The 26,580-nt window shown below is 33.5% G+C and overlaps 1 protein-coding gene and 1 non-coding gene across 2 annotated transcripts in view; both read right to left on the bottom strand.

The window, feature by feature from the left end:
- LOC131845675 (tRNA dimethylallyltransferase) overlaps positions 1-26,580 on the bottom strand; it is a 250,202-nt gene that overhangs the window by 83,742 nt on the left and 139,880 nt on the right. The gene's annotated exons all lie outside the window — the stretch shown is intronic.
- Positions 13,618-13,691, bottom strand: Trnat-agu (transfer RNA threonine (anticodon AGU)). Its single transcript has one exon. It is a non-coding gene; the product is annotated as a tRNA-Thr (tRNA).

Here is a 26,580-nt window from a genome sequence, read left to right as displayed (position 1 = left end):
GCTCAATCCATTGTAATTTCGATTCTCGTTTAAATTGAATGGGGGACTGACCGGAAGTCAATATTCGTCCATAACTAATTTAATGTCATATAACGGACTGAGTTCTGAAGAATTCTTTGACACAATGCCTATGGCTACTTTTTACCATCGCGCTGGAATTCATCTCCACACCCTGGAACCTTAAATGGTCTCGGAGAGCTTCCTCCCGCGTAAACTTAGATTGTGGAATGAACTACCTGTCAGGTTTTCTCGAGAGACTACAGCGTGGGGTTTTTCAAGAAGTGCATATTAAGGTTTCTTAATGGTCGTCAATGACCACGCGACACCCCTGGTGTTTCAGACGTTCATAAACTTCGGTATAAATAAATAAAAAAATCTCTTCTTATCATTTGTCTCATCATCATTATTATCATTTCAGCCTGGAAGATGTCTACTGAAAAAAGGACTCCTCCAAAATTCTCCACGTCGATCGGTCCTGGGCTGCTCGCCACCAAGGCTTTCCAGCGATCTTGACCAGATTATTATTACTTAGTTTGGTTTAAAACACGTCATCAAACATTTCAACAATGACGTGGTACTGAATTCGTCGGCCACGTACAATTTTACGACGCGGCACCTGTATGTGGCACCAGTATAATTAATGTTATCCGATAAGGAAATATAATTGATTGAGTGAGAATATTTTATTTCTTTTTTCACAGACAAAAGGCCCTAGTTAATTTGTTTCTTTTTTTATATTACGTAGGTGGCATACAAGCATACGGCCCATCAAATTGTAAACGGTTATCATCGGATAGTAAGGCGGTGTGCTTTACCATTGAGACCCTCATATGATACATGGTGGCATAATAAGAGATATTGCTGGTAATGTAGACTGTTGGCCTCATTGCTATAATTTACCATGTCCGGTTAACCTCCAAGCGTGTCTGGAAACTGAAAGCTTGGAAACCTGGAAATCATCATGATAAATTCCTATTGAATTCTTCATGTTGGACTAATAAACCTGACCTCATGTTCATCTCATCATCCTCCACTGTGCCCAGCGTAAACCGTTAGCGCAGGCGGGAGAACTATTCCATTATCATCGTTTATAAAAAAAGACTACTGTCTCTAGAGTACTGAGTACTAAGGAGCGTAAGTAAAGAATGAGGATCCTCTATGTATATTAACAGCACCTCTATGTATGGTAACAATACTTTTATTGTGTACAGGCGATCTTCACACTTTCTATCACCCCCTCCGATTGATCCCCCGTCCAATTCAAATGAGGATCTAAATTATGACGGCCTGAACCGAGGTTCAAACCCCTAGCGGTGCCCTCAGACTAAAGTCGTATCCGTCAGGTTGGAGTTGGCCTTCAGCTACTCCATAAGTCCTTCCGCGGGTTTGGAGTGCCATCTGTATTCGCCCCCCATCGTCCGGTGAAGCTGTAAAGGCCAGCTGCGACCAATAGCATTAGAGTAGTCCGAAAAGAAAAATACTTTCTATCAGATGAGCCATTAACCAGTTTCTCTTTTTTGTTACTTTGTAAAAAAAATCTATGATATTTCATTTTCATCCATACAAATCCGGATATATGTTAGCGAATATAATTTCGTAAATAGGCCTCCGTTGTTCCACTAACATGACTTTTCAACGCTCGGGAAGCATAAATAAAGCGCCATAATTGGCTTATTCTCACGTTAATTAACCACAAAAAGCAAAGTTTACTGAGCGTGCACTAATTTTTTTTAAATTTATTTTGACGAAATCTCAAAGTTGGCAGTTATTTTCGTCTTTGATATTATTGCTAGATAGTAGATATTAATAATAATAATAACGATAGAAATTTTAATAATAATAATAATTATTATGATTATTTATTTCTTACAATTAATCATTAATCAAATAAATTTTATACAAGCACTTTTATAAGTCATATTATTTTGTTTCTACCACTCATTTAGAACGCAGATTCATCACAAGAAGAAAAAGCATGAAATAAGCGTGTTGCTTTTTAAAAAAATAAATTAAAATAAATCTAATCTGGTAAAACACAAGAGGATTAGGCATGCGACAACCAATATCGAAATCGGTACGCATTCAATCTTTGTCCTGAATTTACCGAAGAGATCAAGTAAAAAATATCTTTTGTATGCGTTTATTTAGTATACGGTCTAGGATATTTATATACTTAAATTACATTAAAATCCTTTCAGTAAATTACGCTTGAAAATGTATTTTTTTTTTTTTTTTATTGGGTTGTTTGGGCTATTGTCAGATGTGTAGCACCTGTAGCACTGCGACCTACATAGATCTATTGTGCTCGCCCTTTTCAGAGTTCGCTACCTAGACCCGTCAGGGACAAGAATTGAAGGATATTCTTAGGAGCGATCGTTTTTATCTCCTCGGGAAAGAGTGTAAACTTTCCAAAGGAGATATTTCGTTTATGCATGAGTGGGCTACAACCACATAGGATGTGAAGCGGCGTTTCCTCTTCAGTTTGGCAGAATCTGCAGATACTAGTCGTGCATAGGCCTAGCTTAGCCATATGCTTGTTCAATTTGCAGTGTCCTGTGAGGGCCCTAGTCATCATGCATATGTTGTTTTTACTCAATAGCAGTAATCGATTGGAGTATTTGGTCGAGAAGCCCGATATAAGGTCTTTTGAATGTATTAATCCTGGCATTTCTTGCCAGTGATTCAGTGCTTCTCGTTTGGTTATTAATTTGAGATGTCCCAGTTTTAGGCAACGAGGCACACCACAGAAGGGTTCGGGGCCCAGTTGGACGGTTTTTGCCCCTAACTTTGCCAGATGGTCGGCATTCTCATTGCCTTCAATATTTGAATGCCCGGGGACCCATCTCAGAATAATATTATTTCTGCTTCCTACTTCATTTAGTAGCAGGATACAGTTTCTAATAAGTTTAGAACGGATTTCGTACGAGTTAAGTGCTAGTAGAGCAGCTTGACTGTCCGAATAAATGTATATGTTCTGATTGATGTAGTTGAGGCTTAGGATTACTTCCAGACATCTAATTAAGGCGTAAGTCTCTGCCTGAAAGATTGAGGCGTATTTTCCTAAGCCTATATAGTTGCAGATTTTGGGTTTTACACCACATATTCCACATCCTACTTCATCTCCTATTTTGGACCCGTCTGTAAACCAGACTAGGTCATGCTCTGAGTGAGACGGTGTATGGTTATTTTGCCATTCGTCTCTTCCAGATATTTCGATTTTGTAATATTGTACAAAGTTACACTCTGGTGCCATGTTGTCTTCAGGCATTCCCAGAATAGGATCACTCATAATCGAGTCTTGTATAGTTTTTATGGCCAGGGAATGCCAAGATATCCTCCTTTGGGAACTTATTCTGAGCATATTGGCTTTCGCCTTTTCCTGTATGAATAAAGGAAGGGGCGTCAAGTCCAATAATGCGTCTAGAGCTGCTCCCGGCGTGGTGCTCATGGCTCCTGTAATAATCAGACAAGCAATTCTCTGTAGGCTGTTTAGCTTGGTGGCGGCTGTGGATTGGAGGGTTTTCCTCCACCAGATAGCGCAAATGAAAATGTAACAAAGATCCATTTATACATCGTTACAAAATTACGCTAATATTAGTAGGATATGTAAATTAGAAGACGTTATGCAAAATACATTGTCTTTTAAATTTGTGGTGACTTAGATTACTTAAAAAACATTTAATTTATACAGTATTTTAATTAAATCGGTCAGGTGTTAAATTTGGTGAATGACTGATAAGCGTTTCCAACCGCGCCGGGTTATTTATTAGTTTTCCTTATTTTTTATATTCATACGGCGCAACTTAATTTGTAGGTAATACCTACATTCGTTTACAATTGTTTTTTACATATATAAAACTAAATATATAATAAGGAATAATATTATCTTACATTTCATTTTTATTTCATTACATGTATTCGTAATAATTTACATTGTGTTGAATTTTATTACATATCATAATTTTAACTTATTTACTAATAATATAAACGCGAAAGTTTGTAAGTATGGATGGATGTTTATTTCATTATGTTATTATTTCACGCAAAACTACTGGATTATGGATTTTGATGAAACTTTCCACTAACATAGTTTATACATAAGAATAATACATAGGCTACAAATTTCATGCGGGTGCAAGCGCAGGCATATCATTGACGACCTCGGTGGTCTAGCGGTCTAGCGCACACGCTGCTTTACGTCCGATGGTCGCGGGTTCGATTCCTCGCACGGCACAAACATTTGTATTCATGAGTATAATTGTTTGTATCGGTCTGGGTTTTTTCTATGTATATGGGTATGGGTGTATTCTATGTATAATATGTATGTATTTACGAAAAAAAACTTGAGTACTTGTATCAGTTATCTAGTACCCGTAACACGAGCTTTAGATAACTCAACTTGGGACTAGATGGCGCTGTGTGAATTGTCCTGAGATTATTATTATTATATCCGGTGTATTTATTATATGTATGGTCGTATACATTCTGATTTCAATCTCTTCATTTATTTAGTTAATTTTGATAAATATGATAGTTTTTATAAATAAATATACTCACTTGATCATCATTTCAGAACGGCTCATGTATTTAACTAATTATAATTTACTTTATTATTGTTTTTTTAAGATGAAATCTAAAAGCAACCAACAAGATGACTCACCTGATGGTACACCTCATGCCTTACCATTCCTGAGGAAGTCATTACTTTCCTTTCCTTCCTCTCTCTTATTTGCCCAGTAAACATATATATATATGTAAATTGTATATTATTAAATATTATTATTGTAATAGTGAAATATTATTAATGAAGAAAGACGCTACTATTACGGGTAAAAAATTACTGTATCACATTACAAAATTCGAATTACTTTTTCGAAATGACCATAAAATTGTGATAAATTACGTAGCAAATCATAGACTCCATTATAAAATCTATACAAATTCATAAGGTATAAAACACTAGCACATATATTACTGTTTAATAAGTACTTGATACATGATCAACATTCAATAACCTGCATAATATATAAAGAGGAACTTATGTAAGTTATGTACAACATTGTTGTAACTTATAATGTAATGTTGATTCTATAAAGTTAAGTTATTGTTTATTCAGTTGGCGCTGTAATAATAGTTTATTTCTATTTATACATTATTAGCTGTGCATCCGGTTTCACCCGTGTTAAATTTCAATAAAAAATATAGCCTATGTGTTATTCTGACGCATAAGCTATATTATTATAAAGTTTCATCAAAATCCGTTTAGTAGTTTTTGAGTGAAAGAGTCACAAAATTCCATACTCTAAATTTCGCGTTTATAATATTATATAATTAATATTAAGATACGTGAGCGAAGATATGTCAAATTTCTTGCATCTATTTGTGTCTATAATTGGATTCTACCTGCGTTAGGTCTTTGAATTGACTTTATAAAAAGAAGTATGTGTAATTTTCCACTCGAACGTTAGGTGTGCATTAAGTTTCATGATAATAATAATAATAGTATCCCTGGACAACTAATACAGCGCCATCTAGTTCCAAACTAGGCAGAGCTTGTATTATGGGTACTAGACTACTGATATAAATACACAGATATTTTTATAAATACATACATAATCGTAGAAAACACACAGACCGATACAAACAGTCATACTCATGAATACAATTGTTTGCACCGTGCGAGGAATCGAACCCGCGACCATCGGAAGTAAAGCGGTATGCTAAACTGATAATTACTAGTCCTATATCTATTGTTGACATTTTATATGGTATAATTGCTACTATTAAATTATCATTGTGCATAAGACATTAATTTTAAATTATGTTATATATATATTATTATTAAATTGTAACATATTCAAAATTTGCATGCCCGTAAATTAGGACAATTAAACAGTAACCAAGAATATTATTACCTGCACATATTACCATCATCTGTTTTATGCAAATTAAATTAATTTTATTTCATAATAATAATAATAATAAAGTATGGTAAAAAAACAGCAAAAGCTAAGAAAACGCGGCAATAGTGAAAATAATAATATACCTGGACAATTTACACAGAGCTATCTAGTCCCAAGCTAAGCAGAGCTTGTGTTATGGGTATTACACAACCGATATAAATATATAGATACGCTTTTGAAACACATAATATAAATAAAAAAAAATAGAATTCACCAAGGTCGTCAAGTAGTAAATAGAAGTAGTTATTTCTGATATTGCTTTCAGGGATTGTGTTAATTTTATTACGTGTTGTATATCGAAGAGGTAGAATATTTTTAATTCGGAATAATAAGTAGTTGGTATCTAAATTTTCTACACTATTATTTAAAAAAAAACAACTTGAGACAACATTGTACAACGTAGCGAGTCATAATTTAGAAGTGTTTTCTAAAAGCAATAAGCAAAGCAAACTAATGGTAAACATTAGTTTAGTTAGTGTTTCGTTAGTTTAAATAAAGAAAATATGTAAAAATGCATAGAAATATTTTTTTAACCCAAGATTGAAATTAATTTTATCTTTATTGGAGATATAAACTGAAAGTAAAACAAGATTATTCCAGACCTTATGTGTAATAAAAATAATAATATTTCTGGATAATTCATACAGCACCACCTAGTCTTAAACATTGGGTGCGTGGAATGCATCTAAAAGCTAAACCAACAGATTCCTAAACCCATAGACTTACAATCTGTACATGTAGATATACACTTTAGGAATGTTCACGAATGGGAAATGGGAATGTCCACAAATCCAACTAAATGATGGACATGTAATCACAAGAACCTATTGCCTGTCGACATCTCACTGCGGTCGAAACTCTTAATTGTTTCGTCGTACGGCGCACGATGCGTTTTACCGTATAATGTGTGTTGTGCTTTATGGGCCGTCCAAGGCATAAGTTTAAAGCGATTTAGTGATTTTCTGGTTATATTTGTATAAAATCTCTAAAATTAAAAAAAAATATCACAAGAAATACAGTTCGTTGGATAACGGAAGCTCGCTTGTGCTTCTTTACCTTGAGCTTCAATATTGGATATGTCTTTATGGCACAGGGGACAAAAGTGTTTGCGGCTCACCTGATGCTTGGTTATTATCGTTACGAACGAGACGCGCAGTGCAGATGCAAGTGCGAATGAATGGTTTGTAAACAGCTATAAGAAATAAATAACCCTCGATAATTAACAAAGCGCCATCTAGTCCCACTGTAAACAGAGATTGTGTCATGGATATTAGACAACTGCTATAAATACTTAGATTTTTTTTCTAAATACATATACATAGAAAAAACCCAGACCGATACAAACAATCATACTCATGGATACAAATGTTTGCCCCGTGCGAGGAATCGAACCCGCGACATCGGAATTAAAGCGGTGTGCTAAACCGACGGCCTCGGTGGTCTTAGTTTTAGTTAACCGTTTAGCATGTTATAAACATTGCACATTCTTGTACAAACCTATTAATGATTTGATTAAATAATTTTATAACATGCAAGTCTTTAAGTTTATGAATTACGACATACGTAAATCACGTGCCGTTATAAGCGAAGCTTTCATATATATTAAAAGCGATTACATATACTAATAGGGAAGTTCTAGCCTTTGTTTAGAAGGCGTCTTTAAATGTAAGTTTATATGTTTGGAAATTGTTGATGCATAACAAAGTTGGAAACTGTTAAGTGTTTTATAAGCTTTCAAGCTTTGCTAAGACTTAAGTGCATGCAGTAAAGGGGTTCTTTTTTTGTGGAATTATAACTTTATATTAAAATGTAGTTCTGAAACTTGTAAAATCTTAACAAATACATTCTATTAATTTTAGAATTAGAATAAAAATTAGACAACGACAGCAAATTCTGAATAATATTATAAACGCGAAAGTTTGTAACTGAACGGATTTTGATGAAACTTTACAGTAATGTAGCTTATGCATCAGAATAAGATAGGCTATACTTTATATTAAAATTTAACGCGGATGAAACCGCGAGCACAGCTAGTGTGAAATAATTAATAATACTTACAAAGAGGACAGATTTCATACTTCGTATTTTATAACCGATTTGCAAAAAAGGAAGTGCTTAATTTGACTGCATTTTTTATGTGTATTACCTCAATATATATTCTACTGCTAGTAATGTTTTTTTTTATTTACCTTGGCACTTTACACCTTACACTATTTCTTTGTTTATTACTACGAACTATGTTTGACATAACCTTATAAAAAATGTTTTTAGGTCATGACAGTACAACAGACAATACATTTAAGTATTTATATATTTTTTTATCATAAAATATAAATTCACTCAATTCACCTACCTGTTTAACCTTGGAAAGTGTTGACGCTCTGCTTACTGTGGGACTAGATGGCGCTGAGTTAAATTCAAGGGTTATTTATTTATTTATTTTTTACTATCTTTGAATTCAGTGATTACAAATTCACTCGTATCCTTTTCGTGCAATAGCGGGCATTATCAACGGCAAGATGCCATAACGTCTTCATAACATAATCGGAGGCAATAAATCTATGTCGTTAGGTCGGTGCACACGAGTGATTCAAATTGGTGGGTGTTACCCAATTATGGGGTCTAAACACGATCCGTGTACACTGTTTGGACTTAGGGGAAGTTGAAGCGTTAAGGGCAAGTCGTTAAACTAATTTTACGGTGTGTTTTGAATACAAAATTTAATTACGTGACGCTTTGGGTGTGACAAGAAAAAAGTTGTAGCTTTTTTCGATAATAGTGGCCAGTTTCGAGTTCCGCAACCACTATATTAATGTCCATTTGATACTGACACTACATGGAGTGATTTACTACCACTTTTATTTGCTACTACCCCCAAATGTAATAATTTGAGTAGGATATGGGGTAGTAATAGAATGCAGGTACGTTCAGAAATTAATAGATTTGTATCAATGAATATGTGAGCGAAGGACTGTATTGAAATTACACTGGTAAATACAATCATGGAAAGACGGTTTCTAAGAAGGAATAGTATAATTGTATCTATCAAAAGTACAGCAGTTAACAAAATAATGGTAATGTCAAATATAACATTTTCTATCTTAATCTTACACTTAATAATATCATAAACGCGAAAGTTTATGAGCATCGATGGATATTTGTTACTCTATCGCGCAAAAACTACTGAACTGATTTTGATGATATTTTACAGTAATATAGCTTATACATCAGAATAATATATAGGCTATAAATTTCACGCGGGTCGATTACCGGGCACAGCTAGTATCAAATAATGGACAATATAAAACGATGATAATATATAAAAACTTGCGTCGTGGCTACAATATTACATTTTTATAAATTACTCAGTCGTATAATTATTTAGGTTTGTAAATAACTTCGCCTTAACAAAATCACCTCTAATTAGATAAACCTTCGTGTTTATTAATTAAAAATAATTATTACAATTTTATAACCGAGTACCTTGCAGCGAACATTGTTTTTTTCTTGATTAACGAGAGCTAAGGACGAATTTACTTCGATAGCGATCTTATTTGATTACAGGTTGGTCATTAATGTCCCTTACAACAAGGTGGATTTTTGGAATATACACTTAAAGGCATACTGGCGTGACAACTATTTAATCAAGAGTATTTTTTTTAATCGTATATTCGAACCTTTTAACTCATTTAATGTTTACCATTACGCTCGTTGTTCATTTGCAGGATTTTTAATATATAGTCAGGAATATTTTACTGGTTTTTTTTTTTTAGTATCAATATGTTTATTTTCTCCTAAATGTAATTTAAATAGTTTTTAGAGAAATAAATGGCATTGGATAGTTAGAAGAGCGACACAGGGGCCCAAACTAGGGTTCCTGTGCGAAGTTACGACTGTTATTACACTGTTACTTTTATTTTTTACATATGTACATATAAATAAAATTGGAGTGTCTGTTTGCAATACTGAAATAACCATTTTTTATTATTTTTGTCTGTCTGTCTGTCTGTTTGTTCCGGCAAATCTTTGAAATGGTTGGGCCAATTTTGACGGGACTTTTTTTGGCAGGTAACTGATATAATAAGGAGTAACTTAGGCTACTTTTATTTTAGAGAAATTCTTTTATTTTAGAAAAATAAGGTTAAATTGCACGCAGACGAAGTCGCGGGGACAGCAAAATTGTTTGCAAATTGCAAAACTTAAAGCAGCTATCTAATAAATGCAGAAAAAAGAAATGATTGAAGGAAATATGTAGTATGATATATCGCAGAATATATTAATTATTATGGGTCAACTTAGAGGTCACAGAAAATTGGAAAAATACCTTTTTTCAGAACGGCTGACCTGAACTTAATGAAATTTATTCACATAATCATTATATAGTATAAAACAAAGTCTGTCGCTGTCTGTCCGTCCCTATGTATGCTTAAATCTTTAAAACTACGCAAGGGATTTTGAAGCGGTTTTTAAAATAGACAGAGTGGACACTGGAACCTACCTCTCGGACAGTACGGATTCAGAGGAGCTTACTCCCGCGTACACTTAGATTGTGGACTGAACTACCTGCCGAGGTTTTCTCACGAGACTACAGCATGAGGTTTTTCAAGAAGGGTATATTAAGGTTTCTTAAGGGTCGGCAATGTGACACCGACGTGACACCTCTGGTGTTAGGCGTCCATAAGCTACGGTAACCGTTTACCATCAGATGGGCCGTATGCTTGTTTGCCAACTAAATGGTATAAAAAAAATGTTTGATCGCATTTTAACCACTAGTACATATAATTGCACGAGTCATCAATTTCAGGACTTTATCCTATGGTGTACTGTACATATTTGTATAATAATCATTTCACATAATTACCTCTTTTCATGACACTTGGCCGCTTACACACGAGACAGACACGTTCCATAGTTCACTCATAAAATATTCTCAAGTCATCCGTCGACCGTCACTCGCGTTATACATCTCTGTTCCATATATACATTTTCTTGTTAATCCTATATTCTAATATACAAATTATTTGTTGAAGGTCTATTTTTCATTTACATAACATTACGATACATAATATTGACGACCTCGGTGGTCTAGCGGTCTAGCACACCGCTTTACGACCGATGGTCGCGGGTTCTATTCCTCGCACGGTACAAACATTTGTATTCATGAGTATGATTGTTTGTATCGGTCTGGGTGTTTTCTATATATTATATGTATGTATTTACGAAAAAAAATTATCTATGTATTTGTATCAGTTGTCTAGTACCCATAACACAGCTTTAGCTAGCTTAACTTGGGTCTAGATGGCGCTGTGTGAATTGTCCTGAGATTATTATTATTATTATAACAAATATTACCGACCCCATCGACAGTCCAATGACAGGAACTAGTTAAATTCTGGATCGGTTAACCGAAGTTTATAGCTTCTAAACGGTGGTTCTACGGCATTCGGCCCTGTGGGCACGATTTCGATATTTATTGAATATTTGCGATACGCCCACTGCGTTTGCGCACCTCATAGTTAAATCTAGGGCTGTCAAATGGTATAAAATTTTTAATATAATTTTTGTTATTTTAATGAGAATAAGAATTTAATAGGTTTATTGTTATGTTACGTATAGTATTTCCTCATAATTAAATAATAGTTTGCCATATTATGTAAAGCTTATATCCTTATAAGGAATAATAATTAGGTTATTTTCCCATTATTCCAGATTAAATTTATAATGTGAATTTAATTTAATTATTAATTTTATACATTTAAAAGTGTATCTATGTATTTGAATCAGTTATATAGTACCCATAACACAAGCTTTAGATAGCTTAACTTGAGTCTAGATGACGATGTGTGAATTGTCCCAAGATTATTATTATTATCTTATTAATAAACAGAACTGAAGAAGTGCAACCCTAATGATAAGATGGTTTAATAAATAGAGAAATGAGAGCATGCGACCACAGCCCTGTTTCTAAATTGTAACCTCTTAGTACAGCTGACATTAAAATGTTGCCAAGGTTTGTCATCAGTGCCTCTCAAATAGTGGACATTTGTATAAAGTCAGTTAAACGATAACATTTTACTTCCTAACCTACATCGAAGCGGAAGGCGTTACAACACTTGTGTGTCGTATTTCTATTCTCAACTTCAATCCGATCTATTAATATCTAATAAAATTTAAATTATTATTTTTTCCTTGTTTAAAATCATCTTAGACTTAGTCCTCTTCGAGGAGAATCCGGAAAATTTGGAGTACGTAATAGAGACTAAATAATGAAAGCTTTAAAGTCGGATTAAAGATAAATACTAAGAAAACTAATACAATATTTGTTGTTGTAATATTTAGGGGAAAAACGATTTCTTTTTGAGACTTTTCTAATATACACACACTACGAAAAAGGCTGCTAGAGTAGCTTACAGGTCCGGTCCGCGTGGAATTTGACTTTATTTTTCTAAAATAAAACTACTCCTCCTTGTAAAGTTACTCCTTGTTACATCAGCTACCTACCAATAAAAGTCCCGTCTAAATTTGTCCAGCCATTTCAGAGATTAGCCAGAACAAACAGACAAACAGACAAATATTGTAAAAAATGTTATTTTGGTGTACGTGTATTTATATACATATGAATGTAGTAAAAAACGGTTATTTAAATATTACAAACAGACACTCCAATTTTATTTATATGTATAGATGTAGAGATAATCCTAGGTCATATATATAATAATCCTAGGTCGTAGATACAATCTTTGGCATTAATATAGTATATTACCTTATTAGAAGTCAGATGCATTCAAACGTTGATTATTGTTACTAAAGCTTTCTACCCTGAAGCTAGCTCATTGTTTTTATTGAACAATCGCTCGCCCCTGACAGTATTGTGGTAGCATACCGATTATCTTAACAATATCTTAATAATATTACAAACACGAAAGTTTGTAAGTATGGATGTTTGTTATTCTTTCACGCAAAAACTACGGAACTAATTTTGATGAAACTTTACACATCATCACTAGTATAATAACAGATAGGCTATATTTGATATTAAAATTTAAAGCGAGTGAAACCGCGGGCACAGCTAGTAACTCAATAACTGGGGCAATGGGAGGGGAGTTTTGTTAGAAATGTTAGTTTTACCCAAGTAGATGTCACATACTATGTTGATACTAAGTAAAAATATAAGCTGTGCCTCCACAGCTTATATTTCTGCTGTTATTGCACCGATTTGGATGATACTTTTTGCAATGTAATAGGAGCCACTGCAGTTTATATATCTTGTTATATTATACATCTTAAAAGATAAAAGCTGGACTTTTGTCTTTTAAAAGCAACAAATAAACGTCTTTCTTTTGTCTTTCTCGAAATCAAACGGATGTTTAATTAACAAGGGTTCAGAAATATTAACCATTTTGTAGACAAGTAAATATTCTTATATTTGCATTCCATTTAAAACAATAAAATTATTTAAACCACTATTCCTTCTCATTTTAGACTTTAATTTAATTAGATTAATTAGTATTACAGATATATATTACATTTCAATAATTGCATTTATAAAATCTTCTACAGAATAATAACAATTATTTAGTCAAAAATATTTGAATATCATTTTAACGTCGTTTATATTAAATTAAAAAAAAGCATAAAAAAAACTTGTTCCACAAGGCCCCGGCGAGATTCGAACTCGCGATCTCCTGTTTACTAGACAGGCGCTTTAACCAACTAAGCCACGGCGCCGATGGCACGTGAGACGAAATTAACTATTCCTATAAACACGAGCGCACCACAATGGCGGTGATAAGATAATTCGTAAATATCTTATATTTATATATGTATTATTATCTATTTATTACTGTTACTAATGGGAAATGAGTATTAACGTTTTGTGCTGGTTTTTTTATCAAATAAATTACTTTTATGAGCAGCTTAAAAGGAATTGTTTAGTGATATATTATCGATTTAAAACAAGAAAAGGATTCGGTACTACATATATTATTTCAAATTATATCATTTTACATTACTAAAAAAAATACTTCATAAATGAAATAAAAAACCGCGAGATCTATACTATTATCATATTTTAGACGAAATGACTATTTGAATGACTAACCCTCATAGCGATATAGTCATAATGACTTATAATTTGCACCTGGGTTGACTACAGCAAAAAATTCCTACTGCTGAGCAAAGGTCTTCCTATCCCTCTATATAAACAAATAAAATAAATTATCAACGAGTGCCACAAACAGTTTCATAGTCAGGTGATACATTTAGTACTTGGGAAAGGGGATTGTTAGTAATATGGACTAATTTATTTATTTATTTAATTCAGGCTACATGGCCCATATTATAAATACCTTATAGACGTAAGAAACACATAGCATACATAAGAAATAATAATAAAATATGTAAATAAAATTGTCTCTCTGGTCACGGCACCTCTATACCTCTATGGTAATAACCCTATTGCTAACAATGTACTATGTCAACCAACCGCCTGGAAACCATCATGATAAATTCATAGTGACATTACCACGATGGGCTAACTGATCCGACCTCATGCTCATCTTATCATCCTCCACTGGTGCCCCGCCAGCGTAAACTGTTAGCGCAGACGGGTGCACCATTCCATTACCATCCATAAGAGTATGAGTGATCTGTGCTTACAAAGTGCATTGTCGCGAAGTTCGGTCACTACTCCAATAATGCATCTTGACGAAGTTCATGCATAATGTATTTATTTTATATATAAATCTGTCACATTAAGGTAGTATCGGTACTGTTGCAGTGCACGGCTGGAATACAGAGATGTGTGGGAACATACGCATGCGCCAGTTACTAAGAGTGTAAGAGGTTATTACATTATCAAATTTATTGAAACAGTTTTATTAATTAACACAGCGCCATCTAGTCCCACGGTATTCAGGGCGTGTTATCGGTACCAGACAACAGACACAAATTCATAGATTTTTTGTAAATGCATAGGTATATAATGTATATAGAAAACATCTAGTCCGATACAAAAAATTATACTCATAAGTACTACTGTTTGCACCGTGCGAGAAATTGCACCAGCGACCATCGGAAGTCCTTTATTTCAATACTTTTTGTAAATTGATGATAATTTTTATTTGTTTAATTCATATTATAAATATCTTATAGACTATCATACAAATGAATTATATTGAAATTAATATAAAATATAAATATAAATTGTCTGTGTGGTCATGACAGCGATGACGGCAAACTGTCACGGTAGCGCCGTACCAGCATCCCCTTCAGCCAGTAGTCTTCCTTCATGAAGGTGGACAGGATTTTGGTTGGCACTTAAAAATAGATATTGTAAACGTTTACATGACAATATAAAAAATGGTGTAATAGCTGTATTAGTTTACAAATTGACACAGTTTCGATTTCATATATTTGATAATGTAATACCCCCTAACATACCGGTAAACTGCATAACACTCGTCTGTTTATTACTTCACATAGTTTCATATTGGGCGTGAAATTCAACCGACTCAAAAATTCCGTAGCCATTTTTAATTCTTTTAGAATTATGATTTATTTCCATACTGGTGTTATATACTCGTAATTTATATTATTGATTAAACTATTTGCTTTTAACAAAATTGAAATAGAATATGCTGGAGGTCACTCTATTCTGTCTAATTTGAGATTAAAAATGAATCTGTATGTAAACATATAGGTACAAGCTTAGTTGAAAAGAATAAGAGCTGAATTTCTTGTCAGTTCTTCTTAGCTCGAAAGCACTGCGAACTGGCGGTAGATTTGACATATCATATGAACAAATATATTTTGATTTGGTGTATTTTATAATTTATTTATTTATTGCAGTATCATAAAAATATAAATTACACATTATATGTATGTAGTAATGTATACAGAGTGTGGTTAAGTTGTTACAATTTATTCCCCTGGTGTTGCAGGTGCTCATGGGCGGCGGTAATCACTTACCATCAGACGAGCCGCAAGCTCGTTTGTTTCCTATGCTATAAAAAAAGTATGACGCCTTGAATGGCACAAGGCTTCACAATATTATAACGTTGTATGTTAAACCTTAAAACTTACAATATACATTCCTCATTGCATTTGTTTTAACTTGAGGAATATCCTCATGGATGGATATTCTCGTTTGCCACGGTGGAGGTAGACGGATACTGCCGAACTCTTATATTCTCATCAAAATTTGTTTAGTAATAAATTCTATAAGTTAATGATAATGATTATACATGTTTAAATTATTGAAATCCCAATCTCGATACATAAATATTTGGTTTGGACATTAATGTATGTAGTGGAGTATGTGAGTAACTGTATGGTAATTAATGATAAGGGCCATTTATATTCATATATCAATAAAATATATTATATTATATTTTTAAGACATAGCTATGTTTAATTTAATGGACTTAAAGGTGCCCTGCAGATTATAGAAGATATTTATTTATTTTTTTTTTTTTTTTAGAAACAGCTATACTAAGCAAGTTAAAGAAAAAGTTGGAGTCGTATCGTATCAACAGCTAAAGGGACTGATAGAAGATCGTGGAAAGTGGCGGGAGCTCCACCGACAAGAGCACAGCTCTTAAATTATGAATGAATGAATGAAGGAAGATTGACGGTGCAATTTTGCATGTTGTTAATCCTATTGAATTATCCTATGCTAATTAATAATCTTCGCCATAATAGATAAATATATATCTTTCACATATATTTCTATCTTCTTTCTATTTAGATTTGACGGCCTCGGTGGCTAGTTGTTAGTATACCACCTTATTTTCGATGGTCCCGGGTTCGATTCCTCGCACGGTATAAACATTTATATTGGTATTGATTTAGGTTTCATTCAACTTTTTATTTCTATTATGAATATATTTGCAAAAAAATGAATTGAAGTATTCCTATGTGTTGTCTAATATAGCCGATAAAGTACATGCGGAATTACACAATAAAAAATAAAAAAAAATCACCGTCTGTCAGTGTGTTCCTGCTAATCTCTGAAACGGCTGGACTTATTAGGAGTAACATAGACCACTTTTATTTTAGAAATATTATGTATTATAATACGAATCTAAGTTAAATGCAACACGGACGAAGTCACGAGTAACAGCTAGTTTGTAATATGATCATAACGGATATGGTCCATCGCTTGTTATATTCTCTATAGAATTTAAAGAAACGCATTCTTTGAAATTAATTGGTTCACGAATGATGCGTTGATGATTTAATTACACATTTACACGGTTCAGCTTTGTTTTCATTTTTTACTTTACGAGACCACGATTAGTGGTTTAATACCCGACGTAGATCATAAAAGGTCGTAAGTTCAAATCTAGCTGACACTAGAAACTTTGTCAAATTATTTTTCTTGCTGGAGTCTCCGATAATGGAAAACCAAATTAGTGCGTGTCTTCAAATATATTGAGTTAAATGTAGGCATATCAAGTGTTGTCACCACAACATCAATAGTTTGTTTTGTATGTATTTAAAAAACAAATTTTCATTATATCAGTTGTCTTTCTGTAGGAAGGGGATTGTTAGTAATGTAGACTAATAACCCCAATTGCTAGCAATATAATTGTCAGTTTGATCTCCACGTCGTTCCCCCTGGAATCCATTGTGAATTTATCATGATGGGCTAACTGACAAGAACTGGGGGGAGGGGATTGTTAGTAATGTGGACTCATGACCCCATTACTAGCAATGTACCATATCAGGTTGACCTACACGCGGTTTCCCCTGGAAACCATAGTGATAAATTTTTGTTTAATTTGTCACGATGGGCTAACTGACCTGACCTCATGTTCATCTTATCATCCTCCACTGGTGCCCCGCCAGCGTAAACCGTTAGCGCAGGCGGGAGCACCATTCCATTATCAGCCATAAAAAAAAACTGACAAGACCTCATGCTCTTCTTATCATCCTCCACTGGCGCCCCGCTAGTGTAAACCGTTAGCGCGAGCCGGTACACTATTCCATTATCATCATAAGAAAAAAAATCTGTTTAGATTGGGACTAGATGGCGCTGTGTGAATCGTTCAGGGTTATTATCCACGGGTATTAAATGGTCTGCTTAAATAGTATCTAACAAAGGAAGTAGATATCTAATAATTAATCAAATTTTTAATGAGACTAATGCGATCATTTATAAATAAATTACACACATATGTGCTGATGAAGCGCCTTAGCAACACTGTAATGAGGCAGATGTATTAACTACTTACATCATTCTCTTCTAATCGCTGTTAATGGGTTAAACATATACCATTGTATTTATAGTAAACGCTTACTCTACATAACTTAGTTAACGAACAAGAATGTTCCGAAACTTTTCACCGACGAAAACTTCCAAATTGTATCAAGGCCTAATCGAATATTCTTCACAAAGTATTCCTGACTGGTAGCCAAAACGTTCACGGACAAGGAAAAAGGTTACTATTAAATAATGTTGCTGAAACCACTGGACAAAGGGCCATAAAACCGGCAACGCTCCTTGACAACAATAATAATAAAAATCCTCACGAACTTGGGCGGAAACATAAAAAAATTACGCGGTCGATCCCTACTTGTCAAATACTCACGTCAAGGGCACGATACGCGACAAAAATGTATTGGTAACGCATGTGTATACACATGTTCGACGATTGAATACACGCTGACTTGGTCGGTTTATCATTATGGCGCGAAACATGCGAACATGGCGCCAATTTATTTCCCGTTGACAACTAAGCGTGATGTAATAAATCTGACTTTATTGCGTTTGATAGACTTACACAATTTGCGACTTTGTTCTGTGAGATTTACAGACTGCTATTGGCCATTAATCAATTTGTAACAAGTTTGTACCACTTTTATTACTAGCAATTTGTCCCTTTTTACGAAGTTCATTAACAAATAGGTTTTGATGTAAACAAAGTACACACTTAACTGTTTATTTAAATATTGAATTAACACATTAAAATATTGATCCTTACTTAAATTATTATTATGGAAGTTAACTTATTTAAACAAACAAGTAATTGTTTGTTTGTTACTACGCCTTAAGCAATCATAATGAAATTTTACATAACTACGCGTTTTTTGCATTTGACTTTGAGAATTATATAGGAGTAAATAATACATGGATAGAAAAGCTATTATATAAGTTTTTACTTTACATATATATAATATGCATTTTATGAGTAAAAACTTATATTGTATATAATATGGTAAATATTAAATATGTATTTCTGTCTGTTTTTCTAAATTACCTTTTCACGATTAAACGGCTGAATGAATCTTGACTAATTTTGACGTGAAGATAGATTGTATAATGAGAAATGGACATAGCTATTTTTTCTATCAAAAAAGCAAACGAACTCGCAAGCAATAGCAACTTACAAGAATATGTATTATTTAGTCAAGTCGTCCGAAAGACAGACTATTAAGTCCAAGTTTTAATCTTGTTACCAATTTCTGCACTCCTTACAATTCAAATGTTGTAAGAGAAAATTATTAATTTGTACAGTTGAAACGAGAATATTTAGAATTTTTTTACGTCCTTAACGATCCTGGAACGGCACCATTACACTTTTTAATGTGCCATTAAGATAACATTAATGTAATTATTCGATACTACAGAATTGTTATTTAAACGTTGTTAATATCAAATAATTAGACTTTTAAAGTTTTTTACATTTATAAAGTCACATATCATACTTGTATAATACCTCAAATTATTTGCAAAGTTCGCGAGATCGGTTCTGGTTGACACGAAAAAAAATATAATACAATTTATTATTGCCTGACTCTCCGGTAATGATAAATTTAGTCTCAGAGCAGAGTTAACAGAATATTGTATGTCTAGAGGAATAACTTTTTCATTCAGGTTTTCTTTTATCGTAATAGGAAAGGCAAAGAGCCTTTCCTACTAGATAAGAAAAACTGAAGAGAAAGAACCTTTACGTTTTGGCCATAACAGAGCGTAATGTTTGAAACATTGTCACCTTTACCACAAAAAAATAGAAAAAGGTTCCGATGAAAACTAAAATCATTTATACTCTTTGTATTTTTTTTTCGCTGCTTTCCAGTTCAGTATACCTTTTCAATTGAGAAGAACTGGCAAGAAACTCAAATGAATTATTTTTATTAAGCCATGACTGCCACTACATTGCATAGCGATAGATTAGAGTAGTGAACACCGATATGGATATAGGAGTTCTAATAATGATAAATAATACAAATGTTAAAGTTCCTGGAAGAGAATATTAATGTTTGTTTGATTGTTTGTTCGAATATTAAATTATTTAATCATATAGGACATTTTTTGCCACTTATATATATCAAAAGTTAAGACGCCAGGAGGTAATGAACATAGAAACGCACTTTATATATAGTGTTAGTAATGATTTCTTATTATATTAGATACATAGATAGATAAAAAGCTTTATTTTTCCCAATTTAAAAAATGTTTACAATCTTTGTTCTGCAAAACTGCCGTGAGAGTTTATCTGTAGCCATCCATAGGCTACGGTAAACCATCAGATGGGCTGTATGTTTGATTGACGCCTTCGTAGTATAAAAAAAACTGTATGTTTGCTTTATACCTATGATCTTAGTACCTACACAGTTTATTGAATGTTTTAATTTAAAAAAAGTTCACACAACACATGTGTTTAGGAATGAATAAAAATCTCTTTTTTATGTAATCTTCAACGAACCTAACAATTTTCATTCAGTTACCTAACAATTTTTTTTTATTTTTGCATATCCAAATACACGGAAAGAAATAATAATATATAATCAGCTATCAGGGATTAATTAACTTAGCACAATGCGGCAAAAACATAAATTACGTTTCCCGTAAACTGAGCACTATATAGGCGACATAAATCTTTAAATCGCTTAATCCGCGCGGCGTTGGATTTCATGAATGGATGTCGGTATGAATGGCGACGTGACGTCACCACAATGGCGGCGCCCGCGTACCTTACCCTTGCGTATCGAGTATAGAAGGATCGAGGCGGAACGGTCATATACCCAACGAGGTTCGTTCCGCATTAATCTCATACAAATTTTATAAAAATATCGTCTTTGATAAATAAGGAATATCTGAAGTTGGACTGGATCGATGCATATATTAAATAAGACACGGATTCGCATGTCCCATAACGTCTAATATGTCACAAGTTCATAACAGAAAACTTCTAGTAACATTTTGGTTAAAAAAGTCTTATACAGTATATTGGTATTAGTGCGTGTACGGTGAGATAATGCAATAATTCTGTCATCCAAACTGTTAGTCTTCCGCGCATGGAGTGTGTCCAGTGTTGCCAACCTTTATAAGTGACTAAAGACTTTATTTATGACTTCGATGATTCTTTTTGCAGTCGCCAACGTTTAGCTCTCGAGTGAGGTTATCAGTGACTATACATTTTTCTAATTTTTAAATGTCTTGGAAGTGCAGAATATCTCATGGTTTACTAAGAAAAAGTAACCACCGTCTACAACCATAAACTGTATTATTGTTAAGACAGATTTGTAACTGCATATACAAGATTACTACGACTGGAAGTTATAGAAATCTTGAACGACCTGTCCCTAAAATCTGCAGGGCTATTAGACTAATCACGTGGTTATGGGTGATGGGGGATTATTAGCAATGTACCATGTTAGGTCTACCTAGGTCTACCTCCAGACGGTTTCTCTGGGATCCATCATTATAAATACTTGGTGAATTTTGTCGCGATGGCCTGACTGACCTGACCTCATGTTAATCTTATCATCCTCCCCCTTCCCCCGGGGGAAAGAGGATTGTTAGTAATGTGGACTGATGACCCCATTGCTAGCAATGTACTATGTCAGGTAGAGGTCCACACGGTTTTCTCTAGGAAACGTGATAAATTCCTGGTGAATTTGTTAACGCAGGGTGAGGCACCATTCCAAATTAATATTTAAAAAAAAAATCACCTGGCTGTATGTATAATCGACCTTCTTAGTTACCCGGGCACTGAAAACTGTCACCGCAATGCACTATTTTTAAACTATAATAAAAATTAGGACTATATCGTCATCATCAGATATACCGACTTTGTACAAAGTATTCCACTTCGAATTGGCTATTGACCCCACCCTGGTTGTTCTCTCTTAACACATTACAAAGGTAGCTCGTGTCGTTTTACGTTTACCTATTCACAACACGTTTGTTGCAATTTTATTTACTGCAATTGTCAGCCGCGATTCGAGTTTCGCATATTTTTATCTGGTAAGCATTTTTTATATTTCAACACATTCCAAAAGGTATTTTTTTAATTTAATCGAAATGGCAACACTTACCCAATGATAACGTGTAACTTTTGACTATATACAATAGTATTATGAACAATAAATATTATTCTTTCTATCTGTCATCTTGTGAGACCGTGGATTTCCCAAATCTTGCTAGAAAAAGCTGAATCTATTCGATTTAACTATTACCTGTGGTTTCGCCTGCTTTGTAAGATAAAATAGAAAAGAAATAAACTTTATTCAAGTATACTTCATACAAATAAAAATTGTACAGCATTACATTTTAATTCTAACAGACAGATAGCATAAAATTCAAACATATGGTCGTTCTCCGCCTTTAGGACACAATCAAATGATATTACGGTCCGTTCAACAGCAGTCATGCAAACGTAACAAATAGACGGACAGACATCTTCTATTTATATGATAAGTATGTATTACTACATTAATATGTACTTTTATGTGGTATACTCACAGTTTCTCAGAGTTAGTGTAGCATTGTCTTGTAATCCTATTGTACATTACAATAAATAAGTCATTGCGCCCCACATTCCCCGTTGCGGTTATTCTGCTACATATTGAAATAGAAATGATATATATTCAAATAAAATCAATATAAGCACTTTCGAATAGACAATTTTTCTTATTGTTTATTTGAAACTATCAAAATGGATGACAAACTTAAAAAATGTACATAAATACTGCAAGTCATACTTAGGGAAATAAAAAAACCATGAACACAACTATTTTTTTAATTTTATAAATCTAATGTCACGTTATCAAAACCAATAGTAATATATCTCTGGAAAATTCACAAGTCCCAAGCTAAGAAGAGCTTGTGTTATGGACAACTGATATAAATAGATATTTATTTTTTGTAAAGACATGCATAATATACATATAAAATAACAGACCAATACAAACAATTATGGTCATAAATACAAATGTTTGTATTGTGCAAGGAATCCAATCTGTGACCATCGAAAGTAAAGCGGTACACTAAACCGGTAGACTACCGAGGTCGTCAAACAAATATAAAGTCAAAAGTCTGTCTGATTATCTTCTTCACTTCTAAATGACTAAACAATTCTTAATAAAAATTTGCAGGAAGATATACTGTATGACGAGGACTTATATAGGCTATTTATGTAAAAACAGCTTACGAATTCGTGGATAACATCTAGTATTCTATTAAACGTCGCAAAACTTAGATATGTTCATTCCTCCACCTATCCTATCTGGGAAAACAGCCGTGAAGATATATTTATATTTATAGGAGTCAGTCAGAGGACTGAGTCTTTTTTTTTGGTGGGCTGTCGGCTAACTTAAAGTTGGACTAGATCTATACCTATAGCTGGCTAGGTAGGAGGGTCGAGATACACTAACCCCGGATTAATTTCCAGGCTTTTGACTGTTTGTTTTTTTTTTTATTCTGACGTTTGGTCTATTTTTAAGTGCTTAAATCTGTAGCACTGCGACCTACATAGATCTTTTTTAGAGTTCAAGACAACAATTGAAGAATATTCTAAGGAGTGATGGTTTTTATCTCTTCAGGATAGAGTGTAAACTTTCCAAAGCCGATATTTCATTTATGTATGAGTGGGCTACAACCACATAGGTTATGTATTGACGTTTCTTCTTCAGTTTGACGAAATCTGCAGATTTTTGTTGTGCACAGTTTGTTATTCACATACCTTTAATTTAATCGAAATAACAGTCTGGGTGTGTGCCTCTTAAAATTGTAGAATCACTCTAGAAAGACATACAGACAATTGAAATCATTTCCTCAATGTAGGGCTTGCGTCATCGGATGGGCAGTGAACTAGACGCCGTCATAGTATTACATTTAGTCATAGCCGTACGTAATCCTTAAATATGACATAGTATCATTTAAATGGCTTTTAGTACAGTTTTGTACCTTGTTTCCAAATAAATAGAGATGGAAATTGAAGTATCACAGCTTCATTTAATATTCAAAGCTATTATTTATAGAAACCACAAAATCAAATCAAAATTTAATCCAAATACACTTCTCGACCTAATTTAGTTATTAAGCAGCTAAAATAGCAAACAAGAGACGCTCTCTCAGAAGTCTTATCACAATGAAACAAGAATTAAAAAACTCATATATATAATAGTTATACACCAAAGTTAGTTATGAACAGCCAAAATAGAAGACTAGCAAGCAAGAGACGCTATATATATTATATCTACGGATAGTAACCTGGTGCAGAAGCCTTCAGAGCAGAAGTGTTGGCAGATGTGTTCGTCCCAAGTTATAATATATACAAAGTTTTTGCTTCATATTAATATATAGATACGAATCTATATATTAATATGAAGCAAAACTTTGTACCCCTTTGTACGAATATTGCGGGGGCGGAGGAAATGAAAATGAAATTTCGTACAGTTATAGTTGATATAGAAAAAGAGTGCAGAGCTCAATTTTTTTTATCCATAAAAAATACATTACTCATTACCATGTATTTGACACACACACACACACATATATGTTTTGTTTATTGTTAAAGTCCGTGGTCAAATTGAGTATAGATTAATATTGTGTCTTTAATATTATTTATCTATAGTCTTGCTGAATGTTAAATTAATTGCGGTCGAATTTCGACCACTGGGTGACCACTGGTTAGTATAGAGATGACTGAGTGATGTAAGCAGAACATAGGGAATTCATGACGCAAATATTTCAAGATCTAACGACAATACCACGTGTAGTACCGACAAGGTCGTTGTCCATACCATAATTTAAGAGCTTTACTTAATGTAAAACAAAATGTTGTTTAGTCATCCATTTTTTGGCGCTTGTGTAAACTACAAACGCTTAATGTAAATGTAAACATAGTATACACTTATTAAGGTTTAACCATGAGTGTAGGACTAAAAAAATTACTTTGTACGGGTGTAAAAAATTTAAAGTAGAAAATGTCTTAAAATAGAAAATATCTAATGAAGTTTTTGTGTAACTTAATATCTCTTGAGAAATGCGAGTACCTAAAGAATGTTTATAATTTGTACTAAATAAAAAGATAGAACGGATTTTGTTATTAGATATGAATGACATTTTTTAAGTAAATTTCTGAAAGAATGACTCCGATTTAGGACATTTTTGATATTCGAAAGGAATATTAAATCAAATAAACATCATTTATTCATGTTGGACGTTTTAGCTGCCTATGAACGTCAAGTTTTTTGTCATGTCATCATCATCATCATCATCATCAGTCCACTACAGTCCACTGCTGGACATCTCTCTCTTCCGGCCTCAGAGGCCTCTCCCAAGGCACGCCACTGGGCACGATCTTCAGCCCTTCTTATCCAATTACAACCCGCGACATTACGTATGTTGTCGCTCCACTTAGCTGCGGGGCGTTCTACACTACGTTTGCCAATACGCGGTCTTTACTCTAGAACATGCCTACTCCAGCGAGCATCAGTTCTGCGCCAGATATGACCAGCCCACTGCCTGTTCAACTTACGTAGTTTTTTGTATTATAATATATATATACATATAACTGAAAATCTAAATAAAAATCAGCGCTGTGACTATGTTTCCAGCATTATGCTGAGTTGTGGTCCACATTGATTCTGTTTTTGTAATATGTGTAAATTGTTGTTGGTATTTTTTTTATGTTAGTGTAGTTGTATTGCAAACTGCATGGTGGTAAAAATAAGTGAGATAGACAACTTTATGCAAAGTTTAATTAGGAATTCGAAATTATTATTCATAATAATTATGATTTATTTATTTCTCCTCACAAACATTGTATAACAACACATTGGCAACAAATACATGTAGTATTATGGGTGACCATTACATAAATTTTCTATTAGAAAGAACCAAACGCACATGTTTTTACTTTAAATAAATTACAATCATAATGTTTAGAGTTAAACAAAAAATAAAAGGTAATGAATAAGTTTTTAAGTACATTATAGGGAAGGAGAATGGCAGAATACGAGTGAGAGTGAGCCTATCTGTAGGTTTGTGTAAGTGTGTGTATGTATAATATGTATGTGCGTGTGGGTGTGTGGTATTATAATATTACATTTGTTAGGGATCAGTAACTGTGGAATTTATAACATATGACACACATAATGGCCTAATGACCAATTATCTTGTGACCATGAAACGGGCAATGTCCTGTGATAGCGCTATGTCAAACATGTCTGCAAATTAAAGGTCATGTTAGTAATGAATTGATAAATGTATATACATTTGACAGGTCCGATAGTTCAGTAGTTTAGCACACTACCTTACTTCCGATGGTCGCGGGTTCGATTCCTCGCACGGTACAAACATTTGTATTCATGAGTGTTATCG

The sequence above is a fragment of the Achroia grisella genome, unplaced genomic scaffold, assembly GCF_030625045.1.
Source record: "Achroia grisella isolate CSIRO2021 unplaced genomic scaffold, CSIRO_AGI_Agris_v1 utg478, whole genome shotgun sequence".
NCBI lineage: Eukaryota > Metazoa > Arthropoda > Insecta > Lepidoptera > Pyralidae > Achroia > Achroia grisella.
This window is presented reverse-complemented; position numbering and strand designations above follow the sequence as displayed.